General features: G+C 47.5%; 1 pseudogene; it reads left to right on the top strand.

Moving 5' to 3' along the window:
- LOC132533705 (NADP-dependent malic enzyme, mitochondrial-like) overlaps positions 1 to 23,362 on the top strand; it is a 36,251-nt pseudogene extending 12,889 nt beyond the window's left edge.
- Positions 23,363 to 24,377: the final 1,015 nt, after the last annotated feature.

Genomic DNA, 24,377 nt, shown 5'->3' with positions numbered 1-24,377 from the left:
GAGCCAGAGGGGGATGAAGTTTCGCAACTCCAACAGGATGTCCTGAGCTTGAGACCCTTCAGGTAAAGGCAGAGCTCCCTGGCAATGGAAACAAATGGACCTGAGTTTCCTTTTGATCAGCCCTTGACCTTTTCTTCCCTTGGTCTTGGCCATCCTGGCTACAGCAATCAAAAGAAGAGGTGTAGGGAGAATTTCCTAACCCAAAAGGGAAATGTGTGTATGCAGGCACGTGGCCCAGACCTTTCCTCAGATAATCTTGCTCTCCTACTGACTTGTGAAATGCCCTCAACCTGATGTCCCCTCAAGCTGACCAAAGCCTCCATCCCAAAAGAGAAGCTTCTTGAAAGAGGCTGCAAAGGGCATAGGTGTTCTCAAAGGTTCTAGACTAGGGTGTGAGTGAAGCCTCATTGTAGAATAGCTTCAATGAAAGTACAGGCTGCCTGTTCAGCAAAGAAGCTCAGCACCAACCAACTGGTCTACCCAGCTCCAACTTAGACCCCTTCTCTGTGTGAGTCCACTGCACTGGATGGGATTCCTTTAAATTCTCTTACTAGAATGTCCTCAGAGGTTTAAAAAATGTTTTGTTTATTCATGGAGTCGAGAGAGAGAGCCAAAGCATCACTCTGAATACTGCCATTCCAGGGATGGAACTTAGAATTCATGCTTGATAGTAGTGCACCTTATGGCAGCGTCTTCTGAGACACAGAGCATATTTTCAGAGATCCCGGGCAAGCTGAGAGCACTGAGTGCAAAATGCATCCGGGAGCCTGTTGACCTTTCCCACCTGGTGAAAGGTTAGGGGGGAATGAAGGTCATGGTCCACTTCATCCTGACTTAAGAGCACTTTCACTGGGGCCAAGCAGTAGTGCACCCACTGAGCACACACGGATCCAGGCTCAAGCTCACGGTGGTCCCAACCTGCACAAGTCATAAAGTAGTACTGCAAATGTTTTTCTTTCTCTAGCCCTCTCTATCCCTCTTTCCCTCCCAGTTTCTACCTATCCAAGTATACACGTTCTAGTATTCTCAGAGCCTTTCAGTAACTGGCAGATAGCACATGACCAATCAATTAGCTTGGTTTTCCCCCTCCTTCATAGCAAACTCTTGCTTCCTTTTTCAAGTCCTCCCAAACATCTTCACCTCTGGCCACCTGCCCCAGTGTCTGTCCTTCCCTGGCTATTTCTGTTTATCCCTGTGGCTCTGCCTGGTCTTAAGAATGGAACAGACAGATTCATTGGCTGCTAGTGACTTACAAGCTATGTCTTCTCTCTGTGTCACTGTCACTCATCTTTGGATCTCTGTTCCTACCTGTTACTACTACCCCATCACTACCACCACCATGCTCCTTCCCCACCCCTCCACTGCCCTGTACTCTTCCCTTCCACACCCTCACTGATGACCTCTGAGCAGAGGACCTCTCAGACTCCCAGTTCCACACATTTCGTTGTCTCTAAGTTTGGCTTCCTGTGACCAGGACATATGTTTCCTTCTCTCCTCACTAAGTACTTCACTCTGTTCTCCTTAAAACTCTAGTTCTTGGCACCAGGAGTCTGTGAGCTCTGTCTAGCCAAGCTTCTGAGATAAATTAAAGTGGGAAGAGCCCTCCCTCCACTCACAAATAACTTCAAGATTGTCCTCAGACCTCTGCATGGAAAACTGCCCCTTTAATGACAGTGTGAAATGGGACTCTGGGTGTGGAGGAAAGCAGTTTAACCTTGGTTCCCAAGCTGCTGCCTAATTGGGTCTTGAGAGCATCTCCCCACACCTGTTTCACCCCCCAACAAATAATAAAAACAGAAAACAAAAAACTGAGGCACAAAACACAAACATGAATGACTAAGGGGACAAAAGTAAACCTGGTCCACTTTGTAAAAAACAAGCCAGTAGGGTCTTTTTCTCTTACTGTCTCATTCATACTTACACATAAGTCACCTATTTGAGTGGGCCATTGGGTCAGAAACATACCAATTGCAGGCTCATATGTATAAGGAATACTTGCTTTGGATAAACCAGAAACTCATGTTAGAGCAGAGCTGTGTTCCAAAAGGCATAATGCCCAAAGGTCCATATTATGTTCAGGCTTTCTACATGTTTTCTTATTTTATAAAGTGGTGGTGTGAGGGGGTCTACAGCATGCTCATAGCTTTGAAAGAACGTTGTGACATGTTAAGTGTGACTTCTTGAGATGGGAAGGGGGTATTCAAAGTCTCTGCTATTATTATTTTTGGAGTCATAAACATTCCAGTAGAAAAAGAAAACCCTTTGTAACTCATTCTGAGTTTTCTTGTCACTTTTTACGGTTGTCACATAATAGCTGAAACCACATTGACCTCCCCTACTCTAGATGGAAGCATCTGGGAGTTGCCAAACGAGGATTTTCAAATGCTGAAGTCATCTGATGTTTGGGCTGGGGTGTCAGGTTAAGCAGAAATTTTCATCTTTGGGAGCCTTTCTGATTCTTCTGTTGCTTATAAACTGTGCCATTGGCTGTGATAAGATCCTGTCAGCTTTTCAATGAGCATTCGCTTGTCTGCATGAGCACAACATGTTTCTTCTCCAGCTGTTTGCACATCTTATCCTCTCCAAGGAGAAGAGCTGGAAACATTCCCCCATAATCCTTAGAATTTGACTTCATTTTCTCTTGCAAGAAAAAAAAAGCACCTTAGGACTAAAGCTGCTAAAGTAGTAGATAATGTTTGCACATTTCAGGAAGGAATAAAGCATCAAAATGTCAAGAAACCTGTTTTAGCTTCTTCTGTGTTAACAGAGATGTATCTTCTTTTTTAATTTTTTATATTTTATTTATTTATTTTCCCTTTTGTTGCTCTTGCTGTTTTTGTTTTCAATTGTTGTTGTAGTTATTAATGTTGTTATTGATATCATCGTTAGATAAAACTGAAAGAAATTGAGAGAGGAGGGGAAGACACATAGGGAAAGAGAAAGACAGACATATGTAGACCTGCTTCACACCTGTAAAGTGACTCCTATACTGGTGGGAAGCCAGAATGACAGTCCTTGCACTTTGTGCCACATGCACTTAACCCACTGTGCTACCACCTGATTTCCAGAGATCTACTTCTAAAGGTATTACTGTCTTAAGAATAATTCTCAGGAGCTCCACTTCCTCAGAGCCCTGCCCTAATAGGGAAAGAGAAAGACAGGCTGGGAGTATGGATCAACCTCTCAACGTTCATGTTCAGTGGGGAAGCAATTACAGAAGCCGGACCTTCTACCTTCTGCACCCCATGGTGACCCTGGGTCCATATTCCCATGGGGTTAAAGAATAGGAAAGCTATGAGGGGGATGGGATATAGAGATCTAGCGGTGGGAATAGTATTCCTCTTATCCTATGGTCTTGTCAGTGTTTCCATTTTATAAATAAATACATTTTAAAAAGAAAAAAAAGTGAATAACTCACACCCAGGGACCAGGCAATGGCACACTTGGTTAAGAACACACATTACAGTGCACACAAACAAAGGTTTAAGCCCCTGGTCCCCACCTGTAGGAGGAAAACTTCACAAGTAGTGAAGCAGTGCTGAAGGTGTCTCTCTGTTTATCATCATCATCATCATCATCATCATCATTATTATTATTATTATTTTACCAGTATACTGAATAACTTTGGTTTGTGGTGGTGTGGTGTCAATGAAAGCTCACGGCACCAGTATGCTGGGCTAGCTTTGTAGAGGGAGACAGATGACCAGGGACACATGGCTGAGCAGGGAAGCAATATTTCTACAGGGCCCTCTGACTCTCAGGCATTAAAAACATTTCCTCACTGGTTCTAAGAGGACAAGTTCCCTTTTGCCAAAAAATGTGTGGAATGGAGGTTTTTGTCAGCAACAGAGAGCCTTTGTTGCAGAGTTGAAGATACAGACACACCCCTCCCCACCACCCCCCGATTTCATTAAGTTTTCCTTTTGTGTTTGACCCAATGTCAAGAATCCCAGTCCAATGTTTTCTGTTTGAGTGGGTTTTGTCAGTCTCTCTTGTCTAATTCTATTTGAGGAGAGTTCTAGGGGTCACTCACTCCTTTGCAGGCTTAGATAAGGCCTAAGGGACATTTACTTTCTCCTAAGTGGAATGGTCTTGGTTTCTTTTTCCTCTCATGTAACTTAATTCTGAAAGTTGAGAGTTTTTTTCTGGCTCCTGATGGAAACTTCAGATGCTGCTGTGATTAACAGGCCTCTTTTGGGTGGAGATAGCATTGCCTGTAATTCCCCTTATGAAATCTCAGCAGACCAGATTCTAAGAAATGCACCATATGCCAGCACTTGAGTTCAAACCCCCAGTCCCCACCTGCACTGGGAAGCTTCATCGGTGGTGCAATAGTGCTATAGGCTCTCGTCTAAGTATCTTGCTCTGCCTCCCTCCCTTCCTACTTATCTCTATCACTTTTCCTCATGATCTCTTTCTCATCTCTATCAAAAAGAAGGGAAGAGTGACAAGAGAAGAAAGAGGGGAAACTGTGGGTGCCTCTGCTCATAGCTGCCACATGGTTGTTGTATTCACTTCCTAAAGTTACCTCAACAAAATGCCCAAAACTCTGGCCAGAAAGGTGGATCCACAGGGAGAGCATATGCCTCCAAGCATGAGGCTCTGGGTTTGATCCCCAACACTACACAACAGCACCATGGACAGAGACAAAAGGGATTCATGAGTAGCAGGGCATGGCTTTACCCTCCCCCCCCCCACACTCTCTTTCCTTCCCTCTCTCTCTCTCTCTCTCTCTCTCTCTCTCTCTCTCAAATATATAGTAAAAATTGGGTCGCATGCATGAGCAGTATTCCATTTTGTAAATAGACCACAGCTTTTCTAGCCACTCAACTGTCATTGGACATCTGGGTTAGTTCTGGGTTTGAGCTATAAAAAACTATGCAGCTGTGAATATATGTGTTGTCTTCGCCGGGGCTGGCTTCACAGTTGGGTAACAGATGACCAGAAACACACGGCTGAGCTGAGAATGCAGTTTAATCTTTATTTATGAGCGGGCAATGTGCTCCTCCATCTTTCTCCTCCAGAGGAAGCGTGGAACTCAGGAAGTACATAGGAAAGGGCATGGGGAGAAGGAAGAAACTAGCAAGGGCTAAACCATCTCCCAGTGGGGGAGAGTGAGACCAAAGCAATATAACAGAAAAGACTATGTAAATAGACCACAATGTCAAGCAATGTAACAGAAGCAGAACTAGATCCCAGAAGCAGAACTAGAAGCATACCAACATATATGTGTATAAAGATCTCTTTGGAGCTGGTGTTTCTGTGTTCTTTAGCTAGATCCCTAGGAAAGGAACTGATAGATCAGAGGACATATCTGTTTCTAGTGTTCTGAAGAGACTACAGGGGCTGGGTGGGGGCACACCTGGTAGAGCACACACATTACACGGAGCCTGGTTTATTTTATATGTGTCAACAACTATAGTGTACACCATTATCCCCCAATAAAATGATTAAAAAGATTTATAAGAGGAAAGATAAGAAGAATCAAAAGAATCTCCAAACTGCTTCCCACAGGGCTTGGATTTGCATTCTCCCAGCTGTATAGAAGGCTTTCCTCCTCCCCATCCTCTTGCCAGCACTTGGTGTTTCTGTCCTTTCTGATGTCTGACATCCTCACAGCTGGCATCTCTTTGTTGTTCTTACTTGCATTTCTCTGATAACCAGTGACTAAACGTTTATTCACATGTCTATTGGCCATCAAGATCTCCATCTATCACAAGGAGATAAGAAACTGTCCTCAGGTGTCAGTAACTATCCTGTAAACCATGATTTCTCCCAGGAAAATTGCTTGTGGTGGGGGATGGACTACAGAGCTGGCTCAGAGGCAGAGCACATGCATGAGTTTGATTCCTCAGTATCTTGTTTCTGAAAAATACATCAGAAACTTGTGGCTTCAAACAGTGAAATGTCTCATCTCACTCCTGGAATGAAGGTAATGGTAGGGTCATGAGCTTTCTAAAAGCTATGGGGGGGTCCTGTCTTGTCTCTGTAGCTTCTGAACTTCACAAGTAAGCCTAGTCCCTGTTTAGTTTGTGGATTCTGCTTCATTCACCCAGTCTGCCATCATCACTACATGTCCATTTCTCCCTGTGAGTCTCTCTCTTCCCCTCTTCTCGGGAGACAACCAACAGACTAGATGACAGTGCCTCTTACCTTGAATGTGTCGGCAAAAACCCAATTTCTTTTTTTTTTTAATTTTTTATTTAAGAAAGGATTAATGAACAAAAACATAAGGTAGGAGGGGTACAACTCCACACAATTCCCACCACCCAATCTCCATAACCCACCCCCTCCCATGATAGCTTTCCCATTCTCTATCCCTCTGGGAGCATGGACCCAGGGTCATTGAGGGTTGCAGAAGGTAGAAGGTCTGGCTTCTGTAATTGCTTCCCCGCTGAACATGGGCGTTGACTGGTCGGTCCATACTCCCAGTCTGCCTCTCTCTTTCCCTAGTAAGGTGTGTCTCTGGGGAAGCAGAGCTCCAGGACACATTGGTGGGGTCTTCAATCCAGGGAAGCCTGGCCAGCATCCTGGTGGCATCTGGAACCTGGTGATTGAAAAGAGAGTTAACATACGAAGCCAACAATTTGTTGAGAAATCATGGATCCCAAGCTTGGAATAGTGGAGAGGAAGTGCTAGGGAGGTACTCACTGCAAACTCTAATGTACTTCTGCTTTCAGAAAAACCCAATTTCTAAGTAATATCACTGGGATTAGGGTTTCCACATGTCAGTTAGCTGGATCCAGTTCCTCCGAGGGGTTCGCAGGAAATATCTGGATATAGTATCACTCTCTAGCAAAAGTAACCCTCCTCCATCCTCATTTATGGACTGCTAGGTCATGCCCCTGGCACATTTTATCCCATGTCATTCTCATTTTGAGGTGACTCTGATCATATGTCCAGAGGCTTTATTCACTCAAAACAAAAATAAAAACAGAAACATAAGAAAAGATGTAGACCGGTGCACTTGTGTGTATGTTAGTGTCCTGGATCCAGAAAGCTCACAAGTGCCCTGTGGAGGGTGATTATAGGGTAGGCTATGGGGGTGGCACCAGTGAGAAGACAGGTATTTTCTGGCCCTGCAGAATAAAAAGTCTAGTGGGAGGCTGTTTGCACTCAAGATGTGGCTTCCTAAATGATAACCTCTAGCCAGGCCTGAGAACAGAGTATGGTGATGTGCATGTCTGGGTTCTGGTGCCCTCTGGTGACTGTGGCTGTGTCTCTTCTAGTGGGCTGTTTATCACCATTCATGACTAGGGCCACATTGCCACCATGCTCAACTCCTGGCCTAAGTGTGACATTAAGGTAGGGTTCTTCTCTTCTGTGCTGTTGTTTTGTGGTGTACTGGGTCCTCTCAGCCTGGAACAGAAAGAAAGCCACTGCAGCACTAAAGGGAAGAGTCAACACAACTGTCCCAGTTATGACAGGCTCACACACCTGTCATAGCTATGCAGGGAAAGGCCTGACAGAGGGAGAGTGGGCCAGAGCAAGGCTTCCAGGGATATCAGGGGCTAAGGGTCTGAACCCATATCCTGGTGCATGGTAACCTTGGTTTCTCTGAAGGATGATGACAGATGGGTTCCCTCCACTGAGCCTGCAGCAACCAAAAACCCTCAGAGGGGAGTCGAGGGGACAGAGGACCACGCTGGCTCAGATAGGCTGGCATCCAGAGAAGGACCACTGCAGGAGCACTCCCCTGTCTTGCAGGCTGTGGTGGTGACAGATGGGGAACACATCCTTGGCTTGGGGGACCTGGGCAGCTATGGCTTGGGCATCCCTGTGGGAAAACTGGCACTATACACAGCATGATGGGGGTGTCTACCCACACCGGTGCCTGCCTGTGATGCTGGATATGGGCACCAACAACCAGATAATGCTCCCAATCTGGGTCACAAGGGCAGGGATGCTTCTGCCTCAGGGCACCTCCTCTGCACAGGCCACACAGGAGAAGGAGAGAAAGAGAGAGAGAGAGACACAGGCAGAAAGAGAGAGATGCCAGGTCAGGCAACATATGTAGATGTCAGGCCAGGCAACATATGTGTCCAGCAATGAAGTAGTTACAGACGCCAGAACTCCTTTGTTCTGTCTCCCCAAAAGAATTTTGGTTCATACTCCCAGAGGGGGGAAATGTTAAGGGAAGATGACCTGAATTCCACTGGGACCTGAAATGTTTGTCACCAAGAATCTTTATTTCTATACCATCACTGAGAGGGAAGAGAATCTCAAAAAACTGCTGTTTTGCTTCTCTGGGAGAAAAGAGGGAAAAGGAAGGACATTTGGAAAAAGTAATAGGTGTAAATGTGACTTAGAAAGGAAGTGAATAAATAATAGAAATGAATAAAAGTGGGCAAAAAATAAAACTACATACACACATATATAGACACACACACATACACACACACACACACAGAGAGAGAGAGAGAGAAATATATACTCAACCCACACCTATGACCTCAGAACTATGGCAATTTCTGCAGTAGATGGATGGAAACACAGAACTCTGGTGGTAGGGATGGTATGGAATTAGACCTCTATTATCCTATAATTTTGTAGCACACTATTAAGTCACTAATAAAACATCAAATTAAAAGGAATCAGGAAAAGAAGCCAGACCAAGTAAGACAAGGGCCTGGCCCAGTTGTGAGCCCCCACACTAAACAGGGATGCTTGGCACTAAGGGAAATTCAGGTGCTGTGGTATCTTTTCTCCTCCTTCACCACCTCCTCCTTCTCATTCCTCTCTCTCTCTCTCTCTCTCTCTCTGTCTCTCTCTCTCCCTCTCTGAAAAACTTGGTCCTGGGCAATGAAATTGTGCATGCCTTAGTCCTGGTTCCAAAAAGCTAAAGTCATGGAGAACATGGAGAGAAATGGTGAAAGTAGCATAGTGGTTCCCATTCTAGACTCTTTTCTTCAGTGTTTTTTCCACCAAAGCCATCCTTAAGTCCAAAGATACCTTTCCCAGCCACTAGAATTCAGCTGTTTGTTTGCTTGTCTGTCTGTCTGTTTGATTGTTTTACCAGGGCACCAATCAGCAATGGCTAAGGATTGAACCTGTGACCTTGGAGACTCAGGCATGGGGTGTTTTTGGTATTACTATTAAGCTGTCTCCTTTGCCTCCCCGCCCAAAGGTGTCATTTGATTGGATGCTGGGTGTATCCAGAGTTCCATAAGGAAATTCCCTTCCACAACCGGACTCAGGAAGTTTCTCATCTCCTGGCAAATAGAAACCTGGTTCTAGCACTGAGTATCTACGGATCAGTGTTTGTGTTCCATCCTGATTATCTTCTTACGATAAATTCTTAGAAACATAAGGCTGGGAGGGATAGCACAGGGATTCTACACAAATACTTTCCTGCCTGAGGCTCTGAGGTCACAGGTTCAACCCCCAATCACACCATAAACCAGAGCTAAGCAGTGTTGAAGGGGAGGTAGAAAGAGAGAAAAGAAAGAAGGAAGAAAGAGAGAGAGAGAGAGAGACAGAGAGAGAAAGAAATGAAGGAAGGAAGGAAGAAATAAAGGAGAAAGGAGAAGAAAGATCCTGCAGGTGTGGAGGGGAGGCAAACGTTAGTAGCTGTACTCCAGTGTCTCTCTTCTGTCTGACTCTCTCTACCTCTGAACCTGTATCTAAAAGAAAAACAGTTGTGGAGAGAGGCAGGCAGTGGTGCCCCTGGTTTAGCACACACTGCAGTGTGCAAGGTTCTGGGTTCAAGCCCCTGGTCCCCACCTGCAGGGGCAAAACATCACAAGTACTGAAGTAAAGCTGCATGTGTGTCTCTGTCTCTTTCCTTCTCTATCTCCCTCTCCCCTTTCAATTTCTCTCTGTCTCTATCCAGCAATAAATAAAAAAATGAAGTTATAAATTACAAAAAGGAAGAAAAACAATTGATTGCTGGAACCAGCAGTTTTGTTGTGCAGGAACCGAGCTCCGAAACCAATGCTGTGTCAAAATTTAAACAAAGAAACAAATAACGGAGCTGGCTTGGAGGTGCAGAGTAGCCCCCTAGGCTGGAAGCTTAGCCCCCAGGCCCCTTCAGCACAGATCATCACCTCCCAACCCCACATCCATCCTTCCCACTGGGCTGCCATCCTGAATAGTCTGTAAGTCTGTCTGTCTGCCCCAGGAGCTGCTGGGTGACCCCCTGTACATAGCCTGTGGCAGGAGCATGTACATGGGGAAGATTAGGATTAAGACCAGATGCTGGATGAGTTCATGGATGCAGTCACCCACAAGTGAGAGACACAAGCCCCTGGGATGGTGTGGGGCAGGAAGGGGCTCTGAGAACAAACTGAGGGGGGGAGTGCTCAGGGGGGATGAGGAATGGAGACTGCCTCACCTTTGAACTCAGAGACAATCAGGGCCATCAATGGTGAGTGTGTGTGGGGTTTGGAGGTGAGTGGTTACTGAAACACATGGGGGAGGGAACCCAGCATCTAAAGTCCAAAGAGGGAAACCTCCAGGCCTGAGCTGTTCTGACTGGAGGCAGGCTATAGGATGTTATGAGTGGAGGGGAAATGTGTCCTTCCCACAGAAGGTTCTAGCATTTAGGATGCCTCACCCCTACCTGGGGCCAGGTTGAGTAAGTGAGCAGGTCCTGTGGATGCTGGCTGTAAGATTAATGAGGGGACATCTCTGCCCTGGAATGATGGTGCCCTCACTTTGCGGAGAACTGCCCAGGGAAGTCCAGCTAAGGCCAGTGAGTTGCTCACTCTGTCTTGCCCCAAATCCCATCAACCAGCTACACACACATACTTGGAACCAAAAAGAAAGATCCAGAAAAAGGATCTGAAAATGTACCTGAAGGGACGAGTATGCTGAAGAGGACACATGAGGCTGAGGCTCAAAGGGGCAGGAGTGTGGTGGATGTGTGGAGAAGAGCCAGAGGGATGTCATCCAGAAATGCCCACAGAGGTTGTCCTCTGGCCTAAATAAGCCAGCACTGCCCACAGTGCTCTGGCTTCTCTTGGAGCAGAGCCCCCCGACACAGGATGAGGAACTGAATGAACTGCGTGTCTCAGTGACTCTTCAGGGACTCTTCAAGGAGCTGGGAGTAGCTGAAAGTGCTGGGTTCAAATCCCAGCACCGCATGGGAGCATCCCAACACCAGGGGAACTTTATGCCTGGTGGACCAGTGCTGTTTCTTTCTGTTTTATGCCTGACCCCCAACAAAAAATAGGGAGCAACAAGGCACTATGGGGCTTGTCTGGTAGAGTGCATATGTTATAAGGCCAGAGGACCCTGGTTTGAATCCCAAGCCACTATCTGTGAGCACCTGCAGGGGGGACACTTCCTGTGCAGAGGAGCAGTGCTGTGGAGGTGTCTCCCTTTCTCTAGCTCTCTATCCCTTTCGGTATGTCACCCTTTCAACTCATTGCTGGGGCTCAGTGCCTGCACAGCTCCATAGCTCCCAGAAGCCATTTATTTTTCTTTCCTCTAGATAAAGGGTGAGTGACAGAGAGATAGAGAGGAGAGACACAGAGAGGAGAAGAGAAATCACAGCGCTGGTCCATTACTTGTGAAGCCACTCCCCTCTCCACTGGTGCCCCCATGTTGTGGCTGAGGTTCAAACCCAGGACCTCTTGCATAGTAGCATATACGCTCACTGACTTCTCCACTCAGATACAGAATCCACTGCCATGTCCAGTTTGAGGGCATCACCAATGCCAATGCCTACCTTCTGCTAAACAAGTACTGAAACAAGTACTGCATGTTAAATGATGATATGCAAGGTAGGTTCTGCCTTGGGACTGAGTATCTAGGACTGACTCCCTCACACATGACCACCTGCTGCCAGCGTGCTACTGGGGCTCCACTGCCTCATGGCTCAGGTTTCACTGTGACCTGGGAGAGAGTTCTGGGGCTTTGCTAAACCACTGCTCCCTGGTCTAGACCTTGGAGACCATGGCTGCATCCAGGGAGACGAGTATTACATGACTGCATATATCTGTGACTGTGTACAAGGTCGCAGGGTCTAGCCTCTGGACACCACATGGGATAACCTACAAGAGGGAAGCTTCATGAGCAATGGAGCAGTGTTATGGTGTCTCTCCTCTTTCTATCTCTCTCACTCTTAATCTCTCTGTCTCTTGATGTCTATCATATATATATATATGTATATATATATATATAGATATATAGATAGATAGATATAGATATAGATATAGATATATATATCATGTAGGTATTGAGCCCTATCAAGAACACTGGTGGCAAAAAATGCAATGAAACATGTAAAGGGCATTCTAAATAATGCAACCAGCAAGTGCAAACTGGACTAGGACAGAGCACCTTTGTGAGCCACAGTTTCAGCCTCTCTCCACAGAAGTAGCTAACAAAGACCTGAGGCAGATACAGTAAATGTTTAAAGTGCTAATATATGGGGATCATATGGTGGCATGGCTAGTAGATCATACAGGTTATCATGCGCAAGGACCCAAGTTCAAGCCCCCAGTCCTCATCTGCTGCAGGAAGCTTCATGAGTACTAAAGCAGTATGGCAGATGTCTCTCTCTCTCTCTCTCTCTCTCTCTCTCTCTCTCTCTCTCTCTCTCAACCAGTTGTCCTTCATGTTTACATTTACAGGGAATGATGAAGTGTGAGTAGTGGGTCCCCTTTCTGGTGGCCTTGAAGACCACAGGGGACGGGAGGGGCTGCTAGCAGACACTGTCAAGCACGTTCTGCATTGAAAGTGCCCAGGAGGGTCCAGACTGTGTCCAGGGGCCCTCAACAGTGGGGACTAGAAAGCTGTCCCCACAGCCAACACATGGGCCTGTGACTGCAGATAGAGGACACCCCACAGGGAAAGGACTCTCTGGGGAACAGTCCTGCTCACTGCCAGCCCAGTGTAAGAGCATGCTGCACCTGCTGCCCCTGCCTTTCCCTCTGGCTCTGGCAGAGCTGCTGTCATGCTGAGTCAGAGCAGGCCAAGTAAAGCAGTCCAGGGGTTGGGGTTGGGAGGTGGGGTGGGTGCCTGGGTCCTGCATCCTTGGGTAGACTCTCTTCAGAATTTAGGAGGAAATACGTGGCTACGACTCTGGGAACTATTGCTGGTCTGTCTGAGACCAGGAATGTCCCAGAAGACACCAAAAAGGAGGTGGTGATAAGAGAGTCCTTGCTGGAGTCCAGCAACTCCACACTAGGCTGGGGAGAGGGAAGCCCACCTGGTCTTCCCTGGTTTTGCCCTGGTCCCTGTGTCCATGGGGGTAGATGGGAGTGAGGGCACACCCGGTCCCATCACTTTTATGCCTCCCAGTGGCCACTTGTGGCTTCCATTAAGTGACCCAACTTAATGACATGGAGCTGACAATGGGCCCACAGGGACAGCTGGCCAGTCACTATGGCTAGCATCCAACAAGCCCACCTTCTACAATAAATGGTTCAACTGGAGGCCACATTGGCCCACTATTCAGCCCTCATTCCCTAGTTGGTCTGAAGGGTTTGTCAGGTGACCAAGAATCTGGGGCTTAGCATCCTGAAAAGACATTGCAGTGGTTTTGCAAAAAGGCTTTCACTCCTGAGCCTCTGAGGTACAGGTAGAATCCCAGCAGAACCATAAGTTTGAACTGAGCAGTGCTTTGTTTAAAAAATAAATGGATAAATAATGAAATCCCTCTTGAATATACATATTTGAAATACACACATACAGATATATGAAGTATTGGGGCCTGGGTGGTGGTGTACCTCGTTAAGGGCTTTATTATCATGCGCAAGTACCCAAGTTCAAGTCCTCAATCTGTTGCTACCTGCAAGGGGAAAGCTTCGTAGGTGGTGAAGCAGTGCTGGAGGTTCTCTCTACCTCCCCCCTCTCAGTTTCTCTCTGCTCTACCAGATAAAATTAATAAAGTAAATAAAAAATAAATGTTAGCAAGAAAGATAGACTACATATATATGAAATAAATATACATATTTGAAAGAAACATGGTTAAGGTGGGAGGCTTTGAAGGAGACAGGCACAACAGCTCATTCAGATAGTGCACTCCTTTCTCCTGTGCACAACCCAGGTTTGAGCCCAGCCCCCACACACTGGAGGTGCTATGGTCTCTCTCTCTCTCTCTCTCGCTTTGTCACCAGGGTTATCACTGGGGTTCAGTGTCTGCCTGACTCCACTACTCCCAATGACCATTTTTTTCCTTGAGATGGAGAATGAAAGACTTCAAGGGAAGGAGAGATACCACAGTACTGTTCCACCACTTGAGAAGCCCCCACCCCTCTGCAGAAGCTCCCTTAGGGTGGCTGGGGGACTTGAACCCAGGACCTTATATATGGTAATGTGTACACTCTACAGGGTGAGCCAACTTCTGATCCCCCCTTTCTAAGTCCTTAATATGTCACCCAAGAGCCACCCCCAACCCCCATGAAAGTCAATGTTGGAGAAAAAAACAAACCTTCTGTTGTAGAGCTCAAGACTTGTTGTTCAGCCTTTGAGGTTCTGGGCTGAACTGTGTGTTGTGGGGGGAGTAACTTTTTCCTCCAAAGGGAGCCTCCAATGGCACCCCAGGGAGAACACCCAAAGCCAGCAAGGCAGCCAAGGTGTTGGGGGGCTCAGGAAGCCACATACACTGCTGGGGTAGAGAGTACCAATGTTCAAAGGTCAAGGTGCTGCTCAGAGGTCTAGGAAAAGTATATTTGGTGACCTGGGGGAGCAAACTGGGTGCAGTAGAGCAGGAAGCAAGGTGGCAGTGGATACTATCAGGGTTAATCAGATTCCAGCCACCAGAGAGAACATTCCACTCCCAGGACCAAGGCCCAGCCTTGAGGCTGTTCTGCTGATGGTCTTTGAGCCATCTGCTGGTCAGAGCACAATCCCTCCTTCAAGAGGCAGAAGGCTGCGCTGAAATAGGTTCCCAGGCTGAGGAAACCCTGGAATTCTTCTAGGGAAGATTTACAGGGGCTCAAAAATCATCAGGCTGGCAGAAACACATCTTTATACTCCAAGAAATTAATATTAAAGATGGTTGGCGGGAAATACCTATTCAAAAAGGGTACCAGAGACTTCTTTGCTGGATTTCGAGGGCCTCTTGTCATTCAGGGAAAAATATCTATCTTTTGTGTCATAAGATCTGTGAGTTCAGATTTGTGACTCCCTGACTTGGCCTTGGAAGTTTCTTTGAGTTGAATATGATTTCATGAGCCCAAGAGACCTCCTACTACTAGGCCCCCAGACAATATACATGCTATGCAAACCAAGCTGTAAATTCATGTTCAAATCTATTCTCCCCTGTCTGCAGTAGTGTTAGGCCCTGGTGATCCACTAGGCATAAAATGTAGGCCAAAGACTGTACTTGAGTCCCCACACAGCAAATCAATATAAAGGGCTGGTGTGTGTGTTTGGGGGGTAGGATGTTGGGAGAAAGAAAATAAGCATCCCTTGACCCTGATTTCCTACCTCTCCCCAAAGAGCCTCTCTTCCCTTCTGGTTCCCATTCATTGGCTTTAACATCCACAAGATTATCATTATTTGATCTGGTCCATTCCTGTGTTTGCTTCTGAGTGGGAGGGCTACACAGCAGCTTCTGTCTTTACATAACAGACTGCTACTTAGGTCTTCCTCGGTCTCTCTGGGAGCCAGCTGGACACATGGGGCACCCCCTACCCCCACCAAGTAGCTGAGCCCACTCTGTTCTGTCACAGGCACAGCCTCCCTGGCAGTGGCTGGGATCCTTGTGGCTCAGTGGGTCACCAGAAGCCGGCTCTCTAGCCATGTGTTCATCTTCCGCTGGGGAGGTAGGTACTGCCAGGAAATGGAGAAGCCTAGAGGCAGCCTGGCACGATGCCTCATCTGGACACTGCACTCCTTTGCCATGTGCACGGGCACTGCATTGGAGGAACTTCCAGACCTGTGGGCTTTTTGCATCCTCCCTCATTTGAGGATCCCTGCGTCCCCCAGGTGTGGAGCGAGGAGGGCTGGCTGCTACCTCCCTGGGTCTGAGCCTGTCCTGTGTGGCACCCCCAGGCTGCCCTGGGCATCACTCACCTCCTGGTCATGGCCCTGGAGCAGGAAGGCATCCCTGCGGCTGAGGCCACAAAGAAGATCTGGATGGTGGATTCCAGGGGACTCATTGTCAAGGTGGGTTGGCCTGGGGGCAAGACATGGGGTATCTTACAGTAGCTGGAGATGGGGTGCTCAGCTGTGAGGAGGCAAGTCTGGCAGGCAGGAGAGAGAGGAGGAGGAGGAGGGCAGGGCCTGCTCTTTATTTGGATTGATGGCTTGATTGATTTTGCCACCAGGGTTACCATTGGGGCTCAGTTCCTACACTGCTTCATTAGTTCTGGCTGCTTTTTTATGTAGAGAGGAAGAGATAGAGAGAAATAGAAAGGGGAAAAAGGAGAGAGAAACAGAGAGAAATGTAATTACCCTGCAGCACAGAGTGACCCCACTCAGATGTCACTTAGAGCCTGAACTCAAGCCCCAGATTCCAGTAGCTTAGAAAACTGGGGAGAGGGACCCACGAAACTGTTCAAAGGTCAGAGCTGAAAATGTAAAAACCGGGGCTAGGAGGTGGCACATCTGGTAGAGTGTTGGGACTATGTGTAAACCTGATAGAGCTTAGGGAGAACCACCCCTGTCCTTGGATGGAGGTCTGAGAAGATAACCTCTTGGTAAGTCTCTCTCAACCGAGATGAGCAAAAGGGGGGAAACTCAGACTTAGTTCTTTCCTTCTTGACTCTCAGGCCCACAGAAACCCCAATACTACCCTCTATTAACTGCAGGCCACATGGCTGCAGATTCACTTATTCAATGTTACCTTCTGATCACAGAAGAACACACTTCATCACACACCTCAGACCCCAGACAAGAGAAATTCCAAACTATATGGCTTTTTGATATCCATCTTCTCTCTGTCTCACCCTTCTGGTTTAACCCCTATGCTTCTCTCAAATACCCTTAGATTATTAAGTTGCTGCATCATGGAGAATAACTGTCTTGTATCTCATCAATTCCTGTGATACCAGCCCCCTACAATAGGGCCAAGCCGGCCTTTAAGAAACCTGTAATTTCTGACATATTTCAATAATTCCCTTTGTTTGGTTTTCTATTTAACTCATGTCCACCTTGCTAATAAACGAGTTCTGAGCATGCTGGAGAGCTCCCTGGTGTCTTTTACTTCATGTCACCCCTGTCGTGAGCGAGAAAGAACTGGTCCGTTACCTTTCCCCCTGCCAGAGACGTGACAGTAGAGCACCCCGCCAGAGACGCGACAGTAGAGCACACACGTTCCCATTTGTGAGAACCTGGGTTCAAGTGCCTGGTCCTGACCTGCAAATGAAAAATTTCCCGAATAGCAGAACAGGCTTAAGATGTCTCTCCTTACTCCCTTTCTGTCACTCTCTGTCTCTATAAAAGAAGGGGAGAAAAAAGAAAAGAAAAGAAAAGGAGAAGAGGGGAGAAGGAAAGAAAGGAAAAAGGAAATAGAGACCACCAAGAGTAGTGGAGTTATGTAAGTACTGAGCCTGGGCAATAACAATGCTGGGTATAATAATAATAATAATAATAATAATAATAATAATAATAATAATAAACATGGCTCTGAGGTCCCAGGGTCAAGCCTGGTGTCACCAGAAGCCGTAGTAGTAGCAGTAGCAGTAGCATTAGCAATAGCAGTAGCAATAGTAGTAATTAACACATTTAGCTATACTGGCCAAGATCAAATAATCTAGCTGTGACTCCTCCCTCGTGTGCTGGCTCCCAGGTGTGGCAGTCATGGCTGGTGCCTTCACAGAGCAACTCCTCAGGGACACGGCCTCCTTCCACGAGCGTCCCATCATCTTCGCCCTGAGCAACCCCACCAGCAGGGCCGAGTGCACAGCTGAGCAGTGCTACCATGCCACCCAGGTCAGCAGGCCCTTACCAGGCGGGCAGACGAGCTCTCCAGGGGAAGATGACGATGGGGCCTGGGAGCCTGGAGGAGGCATGGACATGGCTCAAGAGCAGTGGGGCTGGCAGGCAAGTGGGTGGGTGTCCAAGTGGACAGGTGAATGGGCAGGCAGGTGGGCAGCTGGAGGGCAGGTAGGTGGGCAGGCTGAGATAGGCAGGTTCTAGGACCTAGCAAGGGGCTCCCAGCTCTGTCCCCCTACCCCCACCCCAGGGCTGGGGCATCTTTTCCAGCAGCAGCCCCTTTGAGTGCATGACCCTGGAAGATGGCCACACCTTGATGCCTGGGCAGGGCAACAACGCTTAAGTGTTCCCAGGGTTGGCATTGGGTGTCATCGCAGGTGATGTGTGGAACATCCCTGATGAGCTCTTCCTCCTCACTGCAGAGGTAGGCCACCTGCTGGGGAAGCCCACAGAAACTTTCCAGAAGCAAAGGTAGGGTGCATGTCTGAGTATCTGTCCCAACTCAGAAAAAGGGGGTGGATACCCCTCCAGGTAAAGTGTGGACATGAAGGTCCTTTCTGTTCTTGTCACCAGCTTCAGCACATTGGGCTAACTTTTTCAGATAAAGGAGGGAGAGGGGAGAGGCCCCATAGCCCCAAAGCTTCCCCTTTCCCCCGTGCTGTGGGAGCTGGGCCTGGACTGGGTTTCACATCTGGGAAAGCCCCTATGTTCCCAGGTGAGTTAACTCCCGGCCCTGATATAGTCACTGTAGTTTGTGTGTTGGTTTGAATTGATTTGCTCATTATGGAACACTGCTCAGCTTTGGTTGATGGTGGTGGGCAGGGATGGAACCTGGGATCTCAGAGCCTCAGGCAGGAAAGTCTTTTGAAGCACTATGCTGTCTCCTTGGCCCCAGAAGATTTTTTCCCCACTTTTTAAAATTTGTGATTAATAGTAAATTATAAGATTTTACAGTGTATAGTTTCACACCACGATCATCACCAAAGTTCTGTATCCCCACCCTTCCACCTCCCAAAGATAACCACCATAGTTCTCACAAGTCTTACAAAATCTGCTGCTTCAGGTGCTGCTTCTCCTCCTCCTACTATTCCTCCTCCTCTTTCTTATCCTCCTCCTCTTTTCAAGTTCATCTGTACCCACTCTCTAGATTTCACTTATGAGGGAAACCATCTGATAGATATCTTCTATCTTATTTATTTCACTAAGCATAATCACCTCTAATTCCATCCATGTTGTCCCAAAGGTCATAATGTCAAGTTTTTTTTGGTCATAGAGTAGTATTCCATGGAATATATATCTTGGAACTTGCTCAGTCCACCATTTCTTGATGGGCATTTAGTCTGCTTCCATTCTTAGAAGACTTTGCACTGGACGTGCTTCATGGATTTTTTTTCTGGACAACTCTGGGCATTCATAAGACCAGCTATATTTGACTAAATATTTATTTTGATGGTGGGGGAGAGGAAGAGAGGGGGAGAGAGACTGCTCAGCTCTGGCACATGCAAGGCGCACCCTCAGGCTTGGGGGGCCTGTACTCAACTGCTGGAGTGTCTCCCTGTTGTAGTGAGTGATACTGAGTGTTTCTGAGAGTTTATTCAGTGCCAACCTCCCCCAAACACTCCCCCCCCAGAAGCCAAGGCTCAGACTTTGCCTTTGTTCTGGAAATGGCCAAACTCAGCTTATTTCTCTCTTCCCACTCCCTCCTCCCCTCCCCAACCTCACCGACCCCCCCAAGAAATTTCCCAGGAGGTGTCTGAGCAGCACCTGTTGCAGGGGAGATTATATCCTCCCCTCAGCTCCATCAGAGATGTGTCTCTTCTTCTTCTTCTAGCATTTGCCCTTCTTCTGTAATGAGTCAACAACGTCAGGTTGAGCCTGATGTAGAGTTTGGAGACCTCCTATGAATCTGTAGAGGTGGCAGTCATTGACTATGTGGGTCATAGTCTGTCTGTAGCCGCAGGGGCAGTTCGGATCGTCTCTGGCTCCCCAGCAATGGAACATAGTGGCGCACTGGCCATGGCCTGTTCGATAGCAATTGAGGAGGGCCCAATCATAACATGCTAGGTCAAAGCCGGGTTGACACTTGCAGGAGTCTGTGATGAGGTGTTTGTTCTTTACCTCAGCTGACTGAAAACTCTGTTTCCAAGAGTCTGGAACAGAGAAGTTCAGTGTAGGCGTAGGGGACCAGATTGGGTGACAAGACGTCAAGCGTTGGACAGGGTGGGCGAAGATATCCAAGTATATTGGCAGGTCTGGTCGAGCATAGACGTGGGAAATGAACTTAGATGATGGCGCATCCCGACGAATATCTGGCGGGCCGATGTTGCTAAGAACTGGCAGCCATGGAACCAGGGTGGAACGGATGGTTCCAGAAATTATCCTCATGGAGGAATATAATTTGGAATCGACCAAATAGACATGGGGGCCACGGAACCATACTGGGGCACAGTATTCTGCAGTGGAATAGCATAATGCCAGAGATGATGATTGTAGTGTGGTAGCGCTCACACCCCATGAGGAGCTGGCCAGTCTTGCAATGATGTTATTCCTCGTGCCCACCTTTGCTGCAGTTTTTATGAGATGTTTGTGAAATGACAGAGTGCGATCGAGAGTAACGCCAAGATAGACTGGCTGGGCTTCATGCCGGATTCTCATATCGCCTAGCTGCACATTAAGCTCACTTGAAGCCGAGGCATGGTGTAGATGGAAAACAGATGATACCGTTTTTTGCAGTGCTAGGGATTAGTCGCAATTTTTTACAGTAATCAGATATCAGAGACATGTCTTTCGTGAGTGTTTCCTCGAGGATGTCGAACTTGGATGCCTGAGTTGCACAGCAGATGTCATCGGTGTAGATAAACTTCCTTGAAGAAGTTTCTGGGAGGTCATTGATGTAAATTTTAAATAGCGTAGGAGCCAGAACAGAGCCCTGGGGGAGGCCACTTGAGACAAGCCTCCATCTGCTAGACTTGTCACCCAGATGCACCTGGAATCTTCTGTTTTGGAGAAGAAACGATATAATGTTGGCAACCCATGGAGGCAGGCATCTTGAGATCTTGACTAGGAGACCACGGTGCCAGACCGTGTCATAGGCTGCTGTGAGATCAACAAAGACAGCACCCATCTTTAAATTCTTCTGGAATACATTTTCAATGTAAGTTGAGAGGGCCAGGGCTTGTTCGCAGGTAGATCTTTCTGGGCGGAAACCAGCTTAGGCAGGTGATAGGAATTTCTCTGTAAGGTGAGAAATACGTGACAGAAGCAGCCTCTCAAGGAGTTTGTAACACACAGAGAGGAGAGAAATTGGTCTATAGCTGGCGGCCAGTGTTGGGTCTTTCTTTGGTTTCAAAACCGCTATTACCTTCGCACGACGCCAAACTTTGGTCATAGACTCAGATTCCAAGATGTGGGAGAGGAATGAAGTGAGCCACTTCTTTGCAGCGGGGCCCAGGTTAAGAATGAGTTCTGGGGTTATGTTATCATAGCCAGCAGCTGTTCCCGGTTTAACCCTCTTCAAAGCATCTTCCAGTTCAGACAGTGTAAAGGGAGAGAGTTTTGGAGATGGACAAGATAACCGGAAGTGGGATGACCACTCATGGGAAATTTCTCTTTTCCAGACTGGGTTGATCTTAGCACGTCCAACTTGAGTTAGGTGACTGGCCACTGAGTTTGGAGATACGGGAGTCTGGGAGACTGGAGGGAGTTAGCTACTGGCACCCAGACTGTGAAGAAGCTTCCAGGCCTTCCTACTTGAGTGGGTGAAGTTCAGACTTTCCGTGAGTTGTTGCCCCTCAGCTATATCTGCCCCTCAGCTCCATCAGAGATGTGTCTCTGAGAATCGCCATCAAGGTGAGGACCTCTGCCCTGTGACACTGGCAGAGAGGCAAGTGGCCTTCTCTGTGGCTTGAGGGAGGAGGGGAGAATGGTGCAGAGGATGCTGGGAATGTGCTGCCTGGGCTAAACCCTCCTTGCTTCCTGTCAACCATGTTCTCACCCAGGGCTCCCACTTATGTTTGTGCACACACAGGTATGTGAGGACATGGCTGCACATGTGTATACATGTGCATCTTATGCATGCACATATGTGTGAATGCACACGTGTATACACAGAAGACTGTATGGAACCAGAAATGGAACCTGAGAGCCCAAGCCATAAACATAAATCAGAGGTGCCAAGTGGTGGCTCACCTCGCAGAGAGCACAAGTTACCCAGGTTCAAGCCACAGATCCCCATCTCCAGGGGGAGCTTCATAAGCAGTGTAGCAGTACTGCAGGTGGCTCCCCTTCTGTCTCTCCCTCTAATTCTGTCTCTTAATTCTATCTCCCAGTATCTCTGTCTCATTAAAAAATAATGGCCACAGGGAATAGTGGAGTTATGCAGGCACTGAGCCCCAGAAATATCCCCAATGGAAAAAACAAATGTGAAGCAGTGAAGTTAACTTTGATGATTCCAGGAGTGCTGAGGACATTATTATATTGTTATTTCTATTAATATACATATACATGTATATCTTTACATCTTTTTTGTTGATTAAACCAATTTTTTACTGTTTTGTTGTCTGGATAGTGGTTTACAGGACAGTTGTGGACACATGGGTACAATGTGTCATCTGCAGAACACTCTCAATTCTAACTTAGGTCCTTCTGTTCCACCGTGCACCAGAAACCCTCCCTCCAAGCTCCCCACAGCCCTTTTGCTGCCTCCTTCCCAAAAATCCTTTGCTGTTTTTGTGCAATACATGAAACTCAGTTCAATTTTACTTGTTTTCCCTTTCTGTCCTTGACTGTTAAGATCAGCCTGTGAGTGACAACATCCATTATTCATCCTTCTATTTGGGGCTGATCTCACTTCACATGATTTCTTCAAGTTCCATCCACATGAGGCAAAGGAGATGACCTTGTCATTTTTAACAGCTGATCAGTGTCCCACCAGTGCTCCACTTTCATAGCGACTCATCTGTCATTGGGCATCTGGTTGCTTTGAAACTTGGGTTGATAAAAATAGTGCTGCTATGAAAATACCTGTAGTATTTATTTCCCAAGTCATTTTTAATATTTGTAATATTTATTGGATAGAATCTGAAATTGAGAGGGAAGAGGGAGATGGAGACAGAGAGACACCTGCAGCACTGCTCTATCACATGTACAGCGTGTCCCCTGCAGATGGGGACTGGGAGCCTGAGCCCTGGTCACTGCACATTACAATGATAGCACTTTTACCTGGCCCCATATTATTGTGTTTTTTCATTTCCTAGAATTGAGGAGCTTCATAGTATATAGTCCTCCTAACTGTCCCTGCTCCCCTACCTGTTGCCCTCCTTAGGGGCACACGAAAGGCCCTTCATCCTTCATCCCCACCATCTCACAGGTCCTCACATATGCCTACAAGCACAACCTGGACACTTACTACCCGGAACCTTTGGACAAGGAGGTGTTTGTTTGCTCCCTGGTCTACACTCCTGACTATGACTCCTTCTCACTGGACAGCTATACCTGGCCTAAGGAAGCCATGAGTGTACAGATGGTCTGATGCCATTTCTGCAGGGCTGGGGGCAGGGGCAAGGGAGGGACACCCACAATACAGATGACCTCTGATGGCTGTTCTTGTCACTGTCTATCCCTAAACTCTCTGTGCAAGAGCAGAAGCCCAGAGGCATCTTGTCCCACAGGCCCTAAATGCCCATATTTTTAGAACCTCCGAACCTCCCTCCACATCTGGCTTAAGGATTTCTCCAGACTTTCTGTTGCCAGCCCTGAACCTAAGCTTGTGAGAAATCTAAAAGCCCCACCTGGACCTCGGCCCTGGCAGTGCCCATGACTGCTGGTGGGTAGAGAAGTGTGGTGTGGGGAGTCACTTGGCCAGGAGGAGAGTGGTTCAGGGCATGCAGCTAAGCAATGAGAGAGCAGAGTAGTGGAGCAGTAACTAAAATACACGAGTCACAAGCATGAGATCCTGAGTTTAATCCTTGACATCGAGTGTGCCAGTGATGTCACTGCATGACACAGGAAGCAGACACTCAGGAAACCCCTGCTGCCTGCTCTGCCTAGAGCCACACTGCCATCTGTCAGCCACAACAGGCCCCTTTGGCCCAGGTCTTAGTCTCTCCATATCTCCCAGTGTGCTGACACTCAGTGTAGTGTCCCCAAAGCATAGCTCTGTCCCATGACTCCTGGATTCGGGCTAAAGATTCATGGGGGTTGGGGGTTGTTCCAGAACATTCATTCCTTCAGAAAAGTCCAGGCTTGGGGAGGCATGATAAGATTCACAAGTAACTGTTCTGGAGGAGAGAGGCAGAACATAGCTCTTCATACTAAGGCCTTGGGTTCGAACCCCAGTACCACATGGGAGCACCATGAATGGTAAAAGGGTTGGGGAGCTTCATGGTCAGGGGAACAGTGCTAGGGTAACTTTAGTCTCTCTCCCCCTCTGGACACAGTAAAACATTTGAAGCTGGAGGCCTCTGAGCAATGGAATTACACTAGCACAGGGCCTTGGGCTTCTTGCCTTTAGCTACAGAAAGCTGTTACAAGCAGGGACCCAGGAG

Source organism: Erinaceus europaeus, chromosome 17 (assembly GCF_950295315.1).
Source record: "Erinaceus europaeus chromosome 17, mEriEur2.1, whole genome shotgun sequence".
In the NCBI taxonomy this organism is placed as follows: Eukaryota; Metazoa; Chordata; class Mammalia; order Eulipotyphla; family Erinaceidae; genus Erinaceus; species Erinaceus europaeus.
This window is presented reverse-complemented; position numbering and strand designations above follow the sequence as displayed.